The 15,949-nt window shown below is 35.7% G+C and overlaps 1 non-coding gene across 1 annotated transcript; it reads left to right on the forward strand.

The window, feature by feature from the left end:
• The first annotated feature begins 1,114 nt into the window (after positions 1-1,114).
• Positions 1,115-1,221, forward strand: LOC133793260 (small nucleolar RNA R71). The gene has a single exon (XR_009874713.1). It is a non-coding gene; the product is annotated as a small nucleolar RNA R71 (small nucleolar RNA).
• Positions 1,222-15,949: the final 14,728 nt, after the last annotated feature.

Below are 15,949 nucleotides of genomic sequence, written 5' to 3' on the forward strand. Positions count from 1 at the left end.
TTTCTTGGACAGAATCTCCTTCATGAATTTCACATAGCTAGGCATCTGCTCTAAGGCCTCAGCAAAAGGGATATTTATATGCAGCTTTTTAAAAACCTCTAAAAACTTAGAAAACTGTTTATCCAGTGTAGTTTTTCTAAGCCTCTGAGGATATGGAACTCGAACTGGCTGCTCATCAACAACTGGCTGACACTTTTCTGAACTCTGTTGGTCTTTAGTAACTTCTGCTGGATCAGAATGTTCACCCATCTCTCCATTCTGAACCACTGCCTGTGGAGATCTAGGCTACTCAATTTGCTTCCCACTCCTTAGAGTAATTGTATGAACTTGCTCCTTAGGGTTGACTTCAGTATTACTAGGAAAATTTCCATGCGGTCTGTTATTAAGCATATTAGCCAACTGCCCTACTTGTGTTTCCAGATTTCTGATAGAAGATCTAGTCTCTGTCATGAACTGAGTTTGAGTGTTGGTGAGGGTCAATAATGCAGCTTGCAATTCATTAGGCCTTTTAGGTGGAGCTTGATTCATTAATTTTTGAGGCCTAGGCTGTTGTGATGAAGAGGCTTGATGCATTGGTGGCTGAGGCATATTATTCTAAAATTGACCCTGAAACTGAGTTTGCTGGCCCTGATTATTCCTCCAAGAAAAATTAGGATGATTTCGCCACCCAGGATTGTAAGTATTGGCGAATGGATTATTGAATGGCCTCTGAAAGTTTCCCACTGCTTGAACCTGAGCTTGATCCATCGGAATGTTATTATTAATACTGGTAGGACACTGATCAATAGAGTGAGGACCACCACAAATTTCACTCCTAGATGCCATTTGAACTGCATTAGAAGATACAGTGCTCTGCTGTAATTGTTTTGTCAAGAAGGCTACTTGTGCTGTTAGAGCAGTGATTGCATCCAGTTCATGCACCCCAGCTACCTTTCTGACCCCCAATGATCTTTCCTCAAACCACTGATGATTATTTGTGGCCATGTCCTCCAGCAGCTCATATGCTTCATTGGCACTCTTAATCATGAATGCCCCACCAGCTGCAGCATCAATAATCGTTCTCGTTGTACCACACAGTCCGTTATAAAAATTGTGAACCAACATCCACTTTTCTATACCGTGGTGGGGACATTTCCTCAATAACTCCTTGAAGCGCTCCCAAGCATCATATAATGACTCTCCATCCATCTGATAGAGATTATTAATTTCCCCCCTTAATTTAGCTGCCTTCGAAGGAGGGAAAAACTTAGCCAAGAATTTCTGAGCAAGATCTTGCCAAGTATTGATAGAGTTTGCCTGAAGAGAATTAAGCTAGATCTTAGCTCTTTCCCGCAGCGAAAATCCGTATATCCTCTTTCTCTCTTTCCTCTTATAAAAACCTAAAAATTCAGTTTTTGAAGAGGCGGGTCGCGGCTTTATACGTACCATGCCGCGGCCCGTGTCTAAAATCCTTCACGATTCTACCTTTCCATGCCGCGGCCCTCCTCAGCCATGCCGCGACCCGTGTCTACGATTTCTAGGGTGTTGCCCTTCTATGCCGCGACTCTTCTTAGCCATGTCGCGGTTCAAAGTTCTCCTTCAAAACATTGGTTCTGTTTCACTAGCTAGCCGCGGCTCTACTTTTTTCATGCTACGACCCTTAAGAAATTTCTCAATTCTTCAAGATTTTATCTCAAAAATTTACCAGCACCTCCAAATCATGTTGAGATCCATCCTTTCTCAAAATATGTTATAAAACTTGGTTATTTCTTCTCTTTCTTTGACATTTTCCTCCAAGTACTCAATTCTTCCTGATATTCACAAAGACAAGCAAACATAGCATAAACCCACACTAAATGAAAGAAAAATGAAATAAAAGACTACTTAAAACACCACCTAAACATGACAAAAACTAGACTCAAGAACTTACTAAAAATAGAAAGTTGTAGACAGAAGAAATAAACCGACTTAGACTTTCTTCTCAGCTCTTCTTTCCTCTCTCTCAAGGAAAGCACAAGGAAGGGAAAAACAGAGAATTTCTGGGACTTTAAGCTGGGAATTCAGTGGGGATTTGAAGCTAAGCTCAGAGATTATTCAGAGAACAATTAATCAAGGCTAAGGTAAGAATTAGACTGTGTTTTAAAGTTAGAAACTTTGAGTTTTTGACTGAGTAATGAGATGATTGTGATATTGATGTTAAGGTTGAGTTGGAGCTGGAAAACTTGGGGATTAACATGGATTCTGTTTAGAAAAGGAGTTCAGCTGAAGAGGTAAGCTATAATTCATGATTTCGCGGCTTAAATTCAAGTTTTCCATGGCTGGGTATTGAGTTCTTGGGTTAGAAAGTTTCAGAAATTGAAATGGGTTTTTGATGGGTTTCTAGCCTAGGATTCAGCTGGGTTTTGTTGTTGAAATCTTGTGGGAAGTTTTTGGATAATTGAGTTGTGAATTTGGGGTGGTTTTGAGTGAGTTTGCATGAGGTTTGGGAGTTAAAAATGGTGTTTTTTCTGGGTTCGAAGGGGTCGGGCCGCGGCATAGTTCTTGGTGAGCCGCGACCCTTCGAAGATGATGGATGCTGAGGAAGGAGGGCGGGCCGCGGCATGGTCTAAGTAGGGCCGCGGCCCTTACCTATTTTTGGGCATTAGGTGGTCTTTGATTGAGGCCATGCGGTGGCATGGATAGATAATGTCGTGACCCTTAAGGGATTTTTGGATTTTGAGATTCTAGGCTTGGGAATTTAACCTAGGGTGCTCGGGATTGAATCTCTTTACCATGTTTGGTGAAATTCAATGTTCTGGAGATTAGAACTTTGTCTAGAAGCTCATTTAAGTTTGTTGATGGTATCCTTCACCTTGGTTGTGGCTAGGTGATATAAGCTCAGGCTCGGGAACAGATCGTGCCTAAGGAGCGTTGCTCATAATCAGTAATTGCAAAGATTAAAGGTAAGAAAACTGTACCTAGTTGAATATATGTGGTGGGACTAAGGGTTCCCTATTGTGTATGCTTGAATTGATGGTATTATGCCATGCAAGCTAATTAGTGAACCAACGGCCTAAGGGTGCCAAGGGTTACACTAGTGCACAGGGCGCGGCTTGGCCACTGGTAGCCAAGGACAGCTTAATATGCACTGAGCTCGGTTTAAGCGGGCCAGAGTCTATGGGGTAAACAGGGGGTGCGGCCTAAGTTGTCAGCCCTGATTATTATGTGATATGAGTGTTATAAGTGATTGATTGCATCCATGATTCTGAATATACGCTGAATGATTAGTGAGGATTATTTGGTGAAAGTTCATGCTTAGTGAATTTACTATCAGTTATTATTGTTTGTGTTACATATCCTATTTTCTTGTTGGGCCTTGGCTCACGGGTGCTACGTGGTGCAGGTAAAGGCAAGGGAAAGCTTGATCAGCCTTGATTTGGAGAGCTCGGCGAGTGAAATTTACATGGCCAGTTGCTCAGCTGCCATGGTTGAGGTTTAGGCAGGGACGCGTGACCCAGAAATTATCCATTTTGCCTTAGTATGGCTGACAATTGTTTGTATTATTTTGGGAGTCTATAATCCAACTTTTAAACTCTGTTTCTTTTGGGATCCCATGTATATAACTGCTTACTTATATAAAATGAAACTTTTGAGACCAAAACCCTTTTAACCCTAGCTCATACATGTTTAGTTACACGTTTTTAAATTAACGACTTGATTAGCAAGTCTTGCACCTTTATAAGTACACAGTGTAGCGGTCTTGGCTATCCAGGGCGCTACATGCTTATTCTAAGTGATAGCATGAAAGGGATAGATGAAACAAAGAGGTTTCTATTATCAACCTTCAAGATGAAATATTTTGGAGAAGTTGACACCATACTTGGTATCAAAGTAAAGAAACATAATGGGGGTTTTGCGTTAGGGCAAGCCCACTATGTTGAGAATGTATTGCACAAATTTAAACATCTCAAGGTTAAAGATGCCAATACTCCATTCGATCATAGGGTAAAATTAGAGAAGAATGAAGGAAGAGCGGTGACTCAATTGGAGTACGCTAGTGATATAGGAAGTCTAATGTACGCTGCCCAATGTACTAGACCTGATATAGCATTTGCTATAAGTAAACTTAGTAGGCTTACAAGTAATCCAAGTGTGGATCACTGGAAGGCTATTGGGAGAGTCCAAGGTTATCTCAAGAAAACCAAAGGATTAAGCCTTCACTACTCCAAATTTCCTTCAATCTTAGAAGGATATACAGATGCAAGCTAGATATCTAATGTTGGGGACAACTTGTCCACAACTGGTTGGGTATTTACACTTGGTGGGGGTGAAATTTCTTTGGGTTCCAAGAAACAAACCTGCATATCTCATTGCACTATGGAAGTAGAGTTTATAGCTCTAGCTGCTACCGGCAAAGATGTCGAATGGTTAAGGGATCTCTTGATAGAGAAGCCCCTAATCAAAGAAAATGTATCCTCTATATCGATACGTTGTGATAGTCAAGCAACATTGGCTAGAGCATATAGCAAAGTGTATAATGGGAAGTCTAGACACATTAGTCTAAAACATTGATACGTAAGAGAATTGACTCAAATAGGATTCATCTCAATATCCTATGTGAGAACAATTGAAAACTTGGCGGATCCTTTCACTAAGCCACTAACGAGAGATTTAGTGGCTACATCATCTCGAGGGATGAGACTTAAACTCCCTAAAGATTCACGATTGACGGTAACCTATCTAAACACTAGTTATTTAACTAGTGTTATGTTCAATAGGTAACAACAAGTCAATCAAGTGAATATAAGTTGTACTCAAAACAAGTCCCATCTGAGCTGTTGAGTATTTGTGAGTAACCAAATTGAGGGTTAAAATAGAGAGGTTTTTTTTAATAGAATCCAATCTTGTGAAGACAAGTATTTTTGGTAACAAAATAATGTAAGAGTTCTACCTATATGGACCTAGGGGTGGTGCCGCCTCTCATGAGAATTGAGAGTATTCTCAAGAACGTCCATGAATGGAAAGTGCACATGGCCATTAACGGTGCAACGTGAGACATAGAGGTCTCAAGTGAACATGGCAAATGTGTGTGTGTTATCACCGATTTGTTATCATGGAAAGATGGTTCAATGCCTAGTGCAACCAAATTTTCAACAATTTTTGTGATAATTACACTATAGTAAAGTTCAAGTTGAAAAACACTTTACTTTATGCACCAATGCAATAGCTGTTATAAGAGAGAGTTGTTATTTAATTAAGTGGGGGATATATTATATTTTAAATATAATGTTGATTGATTAAATAAGTGTATCAATAGATAACTATTTAATCTAGTGGGGGAATGTTATATTATTTATAATATAGTGTTTTAGATTTAATAAATGTGATAAAGAGTGTCAAAAATTGTAACATATAAAAGAGAGTTACAATATTTAGATATATGTAAATATCCAAATATGTAACATATTTGGTGTTACAAATTCAGTTACAAATTTGTAACTTCCTAATATTGCCAATTATTGTGTAGATTTGTTGTTACACAATATTGAGTTGAATTTCTTAAAGCCATATGTGAAATGACTGTAAGAGATATGATTTTAACCCCAATAATGTGTTTTGGAGGTTACAAAATCAATTGGGAGTAGATTGGAACCGTTTGGAAAAAAAAACACATTTTTGTGTGCTGAAATTGGTCAGTGGCCGCGACCAGAGATGTTGGTGGCCGCAGCCTGAGGAACAGAGACCAGTGGCCGCGACCACTGATACTCTTGGCCGCGGCCACAGAGGCTTATTGACCAATTTTCCGTTTTTTCCAACTTTTTTGAACGGCTCCAAAGACACAAATAACTCCCAAATCTCATTTTTAATTCCATAAACATCTAATTAATCATTGGTAACAACCATGGGGGTTGGTAGAATTTGAAATTTAAAGGGTGTCTCTAAACTTTATAAATAGGAGTCTATTGCTCACTTATAGGACATAATTTTTCTATCCATTGGAACACTTGGTTAGAAAATTCCTAGAGACTTGATTATTCCAGAAAGCAACAAATCTGTGAGAGATCCCTTAGTGCTTGCGTTAGGGGGAAATAAGCTTTTGGACAAAGGTTTAAAACCTTGTTCAAGTTGGTGATCCTCAACACTCTTCACTTTGGTAGTGTGAGTGAAAGTTGTTTGTTTTTTTATTCTTGTTCTTTTCTTTTATTCTATTGTTTTTCATTTTCATATTCTTCTTCTCTATTTACTTGTATTTCTTGTTTAGAGTTGTAATCTTTTTTTTTTTTTTTTGTTACAAACACTTTTGCTTTATTTGTATCCTTTTGTTTAGAGTTGTATTTCTCCATTCTCTTCTTCTAATTCTTCTCTTATTTATTTGTATTTTCCAGTTATAGAGTTGTAACACTATTTAATCAATCTTGTTTATTTGTATTATTTTTTCTAGAGTTGTAACTATTCTTACAATTTCCATTGATACAACATATATTTTCCTAACATTCAATGCTTCAACTGGGCGCCATTATCTACTGCAAAAGATTCTCTATAATTGTTGTTCGCATCATTTTCAACTCTCATGATCCAAAGAACCACCCTGATTTCATCATTGTTACTGTTTATTATACCAAGATATTATGTCATGGGATTTAGTGGGAAACGTAGTTGCGATCAATGCGAACTATAAGATATATATACATATAAAAGAGTAGAAATTAAGAACTCTAATCACTACTAAAATCCATAAATACATGGACATAAAACCGACTCCAAGCATCAAATTTAGATCACATAATTTTGATACTAGCTTGTTTAACACTCAAAATGTGACATTCATTAGAGGTAATTGTAGCATTTATTGACAGTCAATAACACAAGGAAGTAACTAATAATAAAATGATTAGTATCAAAATAAGCACAAAATGTTAGTAAGAAGTAATAGAAATGGATTTGTGATTTTTGTTTTTTAAGAGCTTGATAGTAAAATAAAGCAAGTAAATATAAGATGTAATCAAATGGTGAAAGTAGAAAGGTATCAATAATCCCCTATATGCATTGTTTATTTATTTGATTTTTGATCCACAAAATATATTTGAATAAGTAGTATGGAAGATTTACCATTGAAGCACATGTATATATTTCACCAAAATTATATTTAAGTAATAAAGTTCCTTACCTTTGAAGCACAATATTAATCTTATGAAAGACCTAAAAATGACACTATACTTATAGGCAATAATATAATAATAGATTGATCATAAAATTAACTATCAATATTATTTTTACTAATTAAAAATATATAGAGAAAGCATGAGTAATTCTATATTTAGTAAATTTAGATAAAGATAGTAATAAGGAGAAGATGAAGAAAGAACATATATCACTCAAATATTCAAACAATTAAAACATTTTCTACCAATTTCTAGAGGAACAACTGAGGATATGATGGTCTCCCAGCTCATGGAATCCCCATGGATATGGAATAAAGGTCTAATTCAACAATGCTTTAATACCCATGTTTTACAGTTTATCTTATCCGTCCCAATTACCTCATTTGAACATGCAGATTCATGGCTATGGCACCATACCAATTATGGAAACTATTCTATTAAAAGTGGATACAACCTAGCTATGCAAATGATAGGTCTCTTCCCTCCTCGTCCACTGAAGCTCTTTCAATATGGTGGAAATCTTTCTGGACAATTAAAATCCCAAGAAAAATATTACATTTAAGATGGAGAGGTTATCATGAGACTTTACCTACACTTAGTGGACTTTATCATTGAAACATATCTTCCTATAGCAATTGTCATATATGTGGTTATAGGGAAGACTCTAATGCACATGCATGTTTCTGGTGCCCTTTCTCACAAGATATATGGAAGCTTTTGGAATACCCTTTCCTTTTGAATAAAAAAAAAGATATGTAAAAACTCAGATTTCAATAAATAAAATAATAGATTTTTGTAATTGGTGGAACCCACATTAAGTCAAAAGAAAAACTCTTTCTTCGTCTCCTCTCTTTCTCCCCGACTCCCCTCCCTCTCATTGTCCCCGACTCCTCTCTCTCTCTCTCTCTCTCTCTCTTTCTCTTCTTTTTCTTCATTTCTCTCTCTTCTCTCTCCACGGGGACACACGGTGAGCAGAAGACCCAACCACTACTTAACTCCATTTTTGACACGCAACAACCCTCTAGATTTTCCATGCTCCGGCAACCTCAACCACCAAGTGGCGCTGCCTAACACGTCGTCAACTGCTTGGAATCGCCAATCAAAGTTTTTGTCCGTCAACTTTGACTCTGTTTTTCCGGCCAACTCTTATGCTCAATCAACAAGCCATTTACGCCATTGAACTCTTCTCATCAAGGAGAACAAAACCCAACAAGCCATTCTGGTCAACTTGTCACTTTTCTCCTGCTGGATTTTGAAATCTCCACCCTTTTAAAAGCATTTTTCGGCGACACTGGTGGTCATTTGGGAAAATGAGATGTACTTCTGTGATGTACTCATCGAGAGGATCATTTTGATATATAGAAAGTCAATTTTTGTCACCGTTTTCGAAGCACAACCACTGGCCACCACGAACCGCCACTGTACACGACTAATGTGAGATTTTTTTACTGTCTTTAAATGGTATCATGCTATATGTCATTGGAATCAGTTTGAAGAGTACATTACGATGAAAATAATTGTTTGTTAAATTGAGGATTGTAGGACAAAGTGACTTTGAAGCAGGCTAGGCTACTTGGAACCTAGGAATTGTGGGCTTAGGAGCGTCTCTTTGGACAGGGGATAACGATTCTGAGGTAGGGACTCAACTTAGTTATTTCAATTGTTTTATATGTATTGAATAACATTATAAATATTCTAATTTTATGATTTATAAAATTATTGAATAATTGAAAACTTAACCTGTATGCTTTTCTGGACTGTTCTGATGGCACTAAGTTCCAAATATATTTTTTTATACTTATCGATGTAGGTTATGATTTTTGGGTTTTATTCACATGCAGCTGTTATGCTGCCTAATTTTCTAAAATAAAGAGAATATGTTATTTTTTTTATTCTATTTGCCTACATTTGGTTATACTGTTGAGAGCCACATTGATCACGATTTGTGCATATTGTTGTTTCATGACCTAGTCACTGTGTCATCACAGGTAGGTCAGGTGTTCACTCACCTGTAAGTGTAAAGACCTAGCATCTGTATACAAGATGTCATCCGAGTCGCCCCTTGTTGTGGTTATCAGGCACACCTACCTAGTTTAGGATGTTGTTTTTCTATGATGGGTATCGAGAAGTAGGGTTCTAGTGGACAGTGTGATGTTCACGTGTAGTTTGTCTCTTGTGATTATTTGTGGTTTCTCTATATTTTTGGGTTCTATCTTTTTTGTTTTGTTTTCAAAGCTAATCATGTAGCGGTTTTATTAAACTATTGGTCATATGTATTAGTTATTTTCCTACTAGGCTTTATAACTTCACCCCCAATATCTCTCCCCTTCTAGGAAACTAGTGATGCGAGTGGGGATAAGGTGATTTATTGGTGGAGCCAGTGTAATTTTAGCTTAGTTCTTATTTATAGCTACAATCCTATCTTTTAAACATTGTTTGTGTATTTGATCTGGAGTCTTATGGTCTGTATCTCTTAATTAGCTATGTAATAGTTAGGTTTGAGGAATGATGGATGCTAAGTATTATTTTAGTGATTTATGACTTATTAAATTTAACAGTTTGGTGATTACATAACTATGAGAATATTATTGTTCTATATATAATGATAGATGATCATGCTTTTATCACTAATATTTTTATATATAATTATAGGAGTTATTCCATTAATTTTGGACTTATAATTATGGTACTATATAGCATAAACTAAATGATCATTTATAAGAGTTATTTTCCAACAAGGGTCAAAGTTTGACCTTTGACCATCCAAGTTATGAATATTACATATCTTCCACAGCCTAGGGCTCGGGTCGTGACAAGATATATCTTTCAAAGGTGTTTTACTATATGCTTCTGAACATTTATAAAAAGAATATTTTAAAAATATGCTAATTGTGGCTTGGATTGTTTGGTTTGAAAGAAATAAGAAAACCCATGATCAACAAGTAAGAACACCAGAACAAATACTAATTTGGCTAAATTATTATTGTAAATATTTAAGAAATGTGTTAGTCCAAAATGATCAAGTACCTACAAGAGGGATATCTTTATATCAAAGGAGGGAAGAAATTGAGATCCATAATCTCGCACTTTTTGTTGATGCAACTATTTCGGCACCTACTAATATGGTTGGATTTGGAGTTGTTATTTTTTTAGCATATAAGAATATTAAAGCAGCTCTTGAAAAACCGCTACAGGTATAAAAATATCTTAGTACATAACCAAAGGGACACCCATTTGGTCCCTTTGATGCAGCTATGTGTTGGTTTTTGTGACACAAGTCTCTTATCGACGTTTCAGGAATAAGCACTAGCTCTATTGGTGGGACTAACATGGGTTCGATGTTGAATTTTATGCCCTTATAAAACCACATTTCTTACGTAATTCATTCGTTATCAATAAACTAGTAGAGATATTTTGTTCAATGAAATTGTGTTGTTTACATAATTTATTACATGATTAAATATTATTAATACAAACGTTTATAAAATCTCAAACATATGTATAGTTACAATTGTAGTGACTCGGTCATAGTGGATCATAATTGTAATTATATGTACAAAAACTTCTTGTCCTAAGATTAAATCAGTACAATGGATTTTTACTGATTGGGTAATCTACAATAAGATCTACTTACACATCTGGTGCGATGTCCTATCCAGGACATTGACCAAGTAGATAAGATCGAATGTATTTTGTTACATTGGACTGGACCGATATTGATTATTGATAAGATAAGTAAGTATCGTTATTATCTATTCTAATCATATCACAACGTTGACCATAGGTCAATTCAATCTTAATTCCGAGTGATTATTATTCTGCTAATTGTATTATTCAAGTCTTTTGATTTGTTTGTTACAAGCTTACCCTACGGACTAACTCATACTTACATATTGGAGATTTGGTAATATAATTGAGTAGGAGTATTTATCATAGACATGAAATCTATAGCTTCTGTTTAAGAAGTTAAACAATGATTTCCTTATAGCTTGGCTCAAGTGTTAAATGATAGAGTACTCATTAATGTAATTAAGTTTACAAGGAACTTAGTGAGAGTTAAGGATAAAATAACAATGAGGGGTAAAATGGTCATTTTCACCCGTCTCATTAATAGATCATCTATAGAGGATTGAATGATTGTTATAGTTATAACAATGGATAAAGTATTTACATTTGGTGTAAAGCGTTCTATGAGTTCAAGAGTACAATTCTGAGTCTATAGTGGAGTCACGAGGAATTAATAAGGTAGTGAGTTTATTTGTTATAAATAAACTCATGGTAACTTATAGGAGCTTGAGTTCATGGATCCATGGTCCCCAATGTGAGGATTGATGCCCTAAAAGCATGTAAAGATTTTTTATTAGTTTTAAATAAAAGTACAATTTTACTATATTTGAATGTTATAATTATTGTTTGAATTAATTATATAATAATATCAAGAAATTTCTATATTCATTCATGAGAATATGATCTTGTATTAGCACGAGAGAATTAAGATCATATATAATGAATAAAATAGTTAGTAACATACTAAAGTAATGAATATTTAATGAATGTTTACTAGTACGGTTTGCTGAGCATACAAGATGCAAGTAATCTAGATTTGAATTACTGATGTGGATAGCCATCTTAGTAAAGGTGTTGTATATAATAGAGATTATATGTAGTGACCCAAATTTGCTAATAAGGCTTGGGGCCTTGATTAGTGTGCCTGGAAGGCAATAGTTGTTATACTGTATTAATATATGTGAATTTAATTAATATGTGGTTAGAATGCATGTTTAGGTGATTAAATATGCGTGTGGGCCCCATTTGGTTGTCAGGGAGCATATTTGTAATTTTAGCCCATTGAGGGCATCAATGCGATATATGTGATATAATGGTGATATATTTGTGATGCACGTTCCGAGACGGTCCTAGGGAGTTGATTAGCTAGAAAGTTACAACGGGGTCAGATACCCGGCTCGGAAGGAGCCTAGGGGTATCTCAGGAATATTATAAGTTGAGGTTGGGAATTTTTGGGTAATGGTTAATGGCACTTTGGTAACTTGGGTAACTATAGGTAACTTTTGAGGATAGTTACTTTAGGTGTGGAAGTGGTATTCTTGCAAAAGGATAGGGAAAAGTCTAGATTGCCCTTGAGGATTAGTTAGAATATAGGTTAGAAGGGAGAGAAATTGGGTCATTTGGCCTTGGGAGAAGATAGCTTTGGCTGAGGGAAAAGTCATTCATGTTATTTTACTTAGGCATAATCTGAATGTTTGTGTTGGGAAGACTAGAGAAACCAAGAAGCTAGAGAGAAAGGAGGAAGGGAGAGCTGGGTATCTTTAAGGCTAAGGAGGAGAATCAAGGCTGAATTGAGGCAACTAAAATCAAGCATAAGTCAAGGTTAATCCAGAGGTAAGCTTCATCTCTGAATTTTGGTGTTCTTGCGAGTTCTTTTAGAGTTTGGGTTGAATACTGAAAGTTGGGTTTTGGTTTAATAATTGTGGGAATTTAACTTGGGAATCAAGAGGGATTAGCTTGGAGTTGGATTTGGAGGAGGCTTAGGGACGAATTTCTACTTGAGGTAAGGGTTTCATGCATCTCTGATATGTATGAGCTGCTGCGGTTTAAGTTTCTGGTTTATGGTTTAAGTTTAATAAAGTTTTAAACCAATTTGTGAATCATGGGTTTGATTGTGTGTCTAGGCTTGTGGTTGATGTTTATGAGTTGTTAGATGATTTATATGGGGTTTTGGATTGAATTTGGGACTTAGGTATGCATTGGTATTGATTTGGGAGTGTTTTGGCTCGGGGAAAACGTTTGGAGAAACCCAGATTTCTGGGTTTGCGAAGGGACGCCGCGGCGCTAGGCCATTTCTGGGCAGGGGAAAATTTCAGATTTTAGGCTTTTGCGCAGGGGGCTCGGGGGACACTTCCGCCACCTTGTGTGGGGATCCGGGAGGTCCCGAGAGCTTGGGATTGGTTCCGGGAGATGTTTTTGAATTGGTTAGTAATGGGAGTGCTATTTATGTGTTGTGACTAGGTTCTTAGTGAGGCTCGGATTAGAGGACCGTGCTCGAGGGTTCAATGCTCAAGAAGCTCGGGACACAGGTAAGAAAGTTGTTGTACCCATAGAGCAGGCCGAGGCCCCATAGTTGTGTTGCAGGGCACGACCCTATATGATTATGTGTTGGGTGTAGCCCATTGATTATGTTAGTATATGCTTAAGTTATGTTTAATTATGTTGTGTATACATATATGTGAATGATCGGCAAGGCGGGGAACGGCGAAGGCCGGGAACGGCGAAGGCCGAGAACGACAAGGGGCCGGGAGCAGCGTTTAGCACGGGGAGTGCGAGTTGCCAGGGTAGGACCCTAAAGGATACCTGGGATATTCTTACGATGTAGACCGCAACTCAGGGCTTGGTAAAGCGCCTGGGACGACTTGGCCGTATGTGTTTAGCTTGTTGGCGAATTGGGTATATGCTAAGTGGTTCATATGCGTATGTTATCTATTTATGTGGAGTTTTCTTGCTGGGCTTCGGCTCACGGGTGCTCTGTGGTGCAGTTAAGGGCAAGGAGAAAGCCAACCGACCATGAGTATGGAGAGCATGAGGCGACGCATACATGTCTGGTCTGCCTGGCTGCCACGGCCAGGGGTATTTTTGGAAGTTACTTGTAAAGAACCCTATTTTGTCGTATAATGGACTTTAAGTATATTTTGAGTTGTAAATATTTATAAACAATATTTTGGGATCCCAAATGTTAAACGTTTTATGATTTTCAGTAAATGGAATTATTTTCAAAGTTTATGACTCTGTTTATGGTTTGATTACACGTTTGCCTTAAAACCTCGATTAGCGAGTTAAAAGCACGTTTTAAACTCACTTAGTAACGGCTCTAAGGAAGGGTGTTACAGTATATATGACAGAACCGATGATAATTAATTATTTTTATCAACTTGCCGTTTGACGTAAAGATTTAATTCTTGTCATAATAGATGATCATTTGTAGAACAGACTAAATCACGAGTATTAATGAACTCCTGTTTATGTTTATTGGATCTTTTGATTCACTAATTAAGGCCTCTTAGAATAATGAGGCTAATGACTTTTATTTTTGAGATTCAATATCATGGATGGCTAGGAACATGAATTACAATATTGGAATCCACGCTTTCCTAACGGATCGAATATTTGTTCCCTTATGGGTTGATTCTGGAACTGATAAGTTATTGAGTTGAAATCTATAATTAGATTATAGAATAATTATTCGCTAGTGAATTAATGGTACTTAAGGATCAAGAAGTAATTAGAATGGAAAAACAGTAATTTTGACCAGCTCTAATTAACGAACCCATAATGGAGGACAGAACTACATATATTGATTATATCAATGGACTACTAGAGAAATCTCTGTAAATATAATTCTATATATATTTAGAGTGCAATTCCATATTTATAGTAGAGTAATCATGGAATTAATAAATAATATTATTAGATTAAAGAGTTTATTTAATAATCTTGTTTATTGGAGCTACGTATTATAGGTCCATGGTCCCCATGTCACCTCTATCCTACACTGTCAAGTATAAGGATGTCAAAAGAAAGATTTTTTTTAAGAGAAATGACTAAATTGCGATAGAATTAATTTTCCAGGGCAAGGAAATAATTATGGGTAATTGATTAATTGTGAATTAATTAATTATTTAACTATATAGTTTTTATTTTGAAAAACTATAGGTTAAAATTAATATTAATCTTGTTTGGATTAATATAAAGAGGAAAATAATAAATATCTTATTTATAATATGATATTTAATTATTTAATTTAAAACTGATATTTTAAGATAAAGTTAATTTTGAATTAACTGATATTTATGTGAGAATAAATATCTTGTCTTAAAAGTTGATTAAATAAACAAATGAGAAAATTAGGGCAATTCTAATAGGGCTAGGCGACACACACTGTACAGTGTGTGGCGCCTAGCATCAGAAATTTTATCTCTTGGATTTGAATTTTGAATTTCAAATAAATTTGTTTAATTAGTTATTTAATTATTCTTCTCAAATATGATTTAAATAGATAATTAAATACAAATATCTAATAAATAAAAATTTGAATTATATTTTAATTAAATGAAGATTATTTAATTAGATTAAATATCTTTATAAATTTGATATACATGATATTCAGAAGAATAATGGATAATCAAACTCTCTCTCTAAAGCGATAGTTTTCTCTAAACCTGAAAACTATTCTAAACATTCTCTTTGTCAAAACTCTCTAGATCTCATGTGTTGAGTACATCTAGAGAGTCACATAAATCAACCTTTTGAATCCTACATGCCCACACACGTCCTTGTGTGTTTGAGGATTGGTCTGGAAGATCAGGGTGTGAGATCTCAAAACACTTGATAGGAAGATCGTCAATTTATATAAAAAAGACTCAAGGACACTTGATAGGCTACAAGAGGTAATCCCTGATCTATTTGTATGTGATTTAATATTTATATATGTATATGATCCTGGCTGGTATTAATATTTATTAAAATGGGTCCATATATTCCGCTGCGTACCTTTGATTTGATCATTTAATACCAACAATTGGTACCAGAGCAGTCTATACATAAATATATATATATATATATTAAATACTATTTGAGTTTCTTGTACTTTTTATATGTATATTGAATGGATGGATATGTTTTTTGAATGTATGGTTGAATGATGGATCATTAATTATATGGTACTATTGGGTTAAGATTTTATTGCTTTTTCTAGATCTTGTGTAAGCCATAAAAGGCATAGGTTATTTTGTAAATTTATTTTAAAAAATCTGAAC

This window comes from Humulus lupulus, chromosome 7, assembly GCF_963169125.1.
Source record: "Humulus lupulus chromosome 7, drHumLupu1.1, whole genome shotgun sequence".
Lineage (NCBI taxonomy): Eukaryota > Viridiplantae > Streptophyta > Magnoliopsida > Rosales > Cannabaceae > Humulus > Humulus lupulus.